The following is a 2,500-nucleotide window of genomic DNA, read 5'->3' as shown; positions in this document are numbered from 1 at the left end:
TGGTCGGGAAGCGAGTCTGGCTGACGTGCCGGGCCTGGGCGAGGTGAACGGCGTTGAACGGATTCGTTCGTTCTCGTCGGGATCCGAGCTCGGTCCCGTGCCTTGGCCTCCCGCGGATCTTCCTTGCTGCGAGGCTTTCGTTGGCGGCTTGCCGTCGTCGATCGTCCTCTTCGGCCGCCATTCAACACTCAGCTCAGAACTGGCACGGACTAGGGGAATCCGACTGTCTAATTAAAACAAAGCATTGCGATGGCCCCCAAGGGTGTTGACGCAATGTGATTTCTGCCCAGTGCTCTGAATGTCAACGTGAAGAAATTCAAAAAAGCGCGGGTAAACGGCGGGAGTAACTATGACTCTCTTAAGGCGGTCGTTTGAGGTGTCGGGGCGGCTTGCCGTCCTAGTATCCGAGACCAGTCCTTGAGTTGAGTCATAGTTTAGCAAGCGGCCACCTCCTAGTGGTTCCTGCCGGGCAATGTCCCCCTTGTGGGGATAGCTAAGTGTCGCCCCTGCGATCGCACATAACACCGACGTGCTAGGGCCTCGAAAGTGTGCAGCCCATACAAGTGGCCGGCCAGCTTTCTAGTTTTTCGAGTTCCCGAATTAAAGTTGGAGGCACAGGGGCTAGCAACCCCGCCCGGCTGTCAGGCTTGCTACCTGGCAGTTGGTTTGGAACTGGCATTCGATTCTATCAATGATAATACGGGGCAAGGCCCCGACCGCCGGCAGCTGCCTCGGACCGCCGGCCCAGTTTCCTCTGGGGGGATAGAACATACCCCACCCCCCTTCGCGCAGAGAGTACATCACCCCGTAGTCGACACACGACCACCCCGTGTCCAATGCCCTATTTGTCAACCGGTACGCGAATTTACCAACTCTCGCGGATTGGCGAACCATATGCGCACTCACCGTGGAGCAACATCTAGCACGGATATACCAACAACAGCGGTTGTCGATGATGCTGTAGCTCCTACACCTGCTGCAGCGAATGACTTTGTGTGCGCTGAATGTGACCCCCCTCGATCCTTTGCCTCCAAGATAGGTCTCGGGCAGCACAGGAAACACCGACATCCAGTTTCCGTTAATGCCGAGATCTGCGTTGATCGTGCACGCAAGGGGTACTCGCCTGAGGAGATGAGGATGGCAGCATCGGAGGAGGCGTACGTCGTTAGGTTTGGTCATGATAGATCGGGCAACCCTGTCCGATTTATTAATATCTTCCTCGCCCAATACTTCCCCGGTAGGAATACCGATGGCGTGAAGTACGCCAGGAAGACGGCAACCTACCGTCAGTTGCTTGACCAAGCGATCCGTGAACTTGACGACAGCCTCGCTCATTCCTCTCTCCAGACGGCCGGAACAACACCTCTGGAGTACCCTGCTGCACCTCCAGCCCTTGCATCGCCCGCGCCCGTTCCCTCCCGCCCCAGCCCAAGAGATAAGTACGCCGAAGCAATTCGGCTGCTTAGCGCCAAAGTCATCGAGGACGACATTTCCATCGGTCGTCCTGTGGTGCTCTTGGGACAACAGCTTTTGGGGGGCCATGACGTCTCTGACGGCATTGTGTCATGGTTGCGCACTGTATATATACCACCAGTGGTGCGCAGGGGACGGCGCGCGAGGCGCCGCAGGATCAACGCCGACGCCCAGCCGAATCGCCAGAAGATCAGGCGCAGGGAATATGCCGGCATGCAAACCCTGTTCAAGAACAACATGAGCAGGGCAGCGCATAAAGTTTTGAACGGGGAGGTCGAGGCTGTACCACCTAGCCTCGAGGCAATGGTTGAGCAATGGGAGCCGGTGTTGAGCCATCCCTCAGCCATTGTCGATCAACACCCGATTCTGCCAGAACATCGGCAAAAACTTCAGCTGGCCGAGCCCATCGAGGTACTCGAGGTGGGCTCTGTGAATATTCCCTCGAATTCGGCGCCGGGCGTCGATGGCATTACACCTGCCATGTGGAGGCGGTGCCCCGTCACTGTCAGAACCCTACTCTACAACATGATCCTTTACACCGGATCGTTCCCGACCGTCGTCCTCGCGAGTAGGACGGTTTTTGTTCCTAAAAAGGCTAACGCCACCTTGCCTTTTGACTTCAGGCCTATTAGCATCGCTTCGGTTGTCGTACGCCAGCTGCATAAGATCTTGGCGAGGCGTATGATGGCTGCCGGATTGGTCGACGAGAGGCAGAGATGCCTTGAAGACGGGTGTGCTGAGAATGTAGCCGTCTTGGCCGCTACCATCAGTCACGCCAGGAGCCGCCTTCGTGAACTCCACGTGGTGTCTCTTGATGTGGCTAAGGCCTTCGACTCCGTCAGCCACCAGGCCATAACATCGGCCCTCAACGAAGTTGGTGTGCCTGAAGTTCTTGTTGATTACGTGAAAACCTCCTACCAGAAGTCCAGCACTATTTTAGAGGTACGTGGTAAGCGGTCTGGGAACATTGTTGTTAATAGAGGGGTGAGACAGGGTGATCCGATGAGTACCATCATCTTCTCGTTGG

General features: G+C 56.5%; 1 pseudogene; it reads left to right on the top strand.

Moving 5' to 3' along the window:
* The window catches only part of LOC143350499 (large subunit ribosomal RNA), an 8,165-nt pseudogene that overhangs the window by 2,657 nt on the left and 3,008 nt on the right, over positions 1 to 2,500 (top strand).

Source organism: Colletes latitarsis, chromosome 14, assembly GCF_051014445.1.
Source record: "Colletes latitarsis isolate SP2378_abdomen chromosome 14, iyColLati1, whole genome shotgun sequence".
NCBI classification, from domain to species: domain Eukaryota; kingdom Metazoa; phylum Arthropoda; class Insecta; order Hymenoptera; family Colletidae; genus Colletes; species Colletes latitarsis.
The sequence above is the reverse complement of the archived record's forward strand: the minus strand, read 5'-3'. Positions and strand labels throughout refer to the sequence as shown.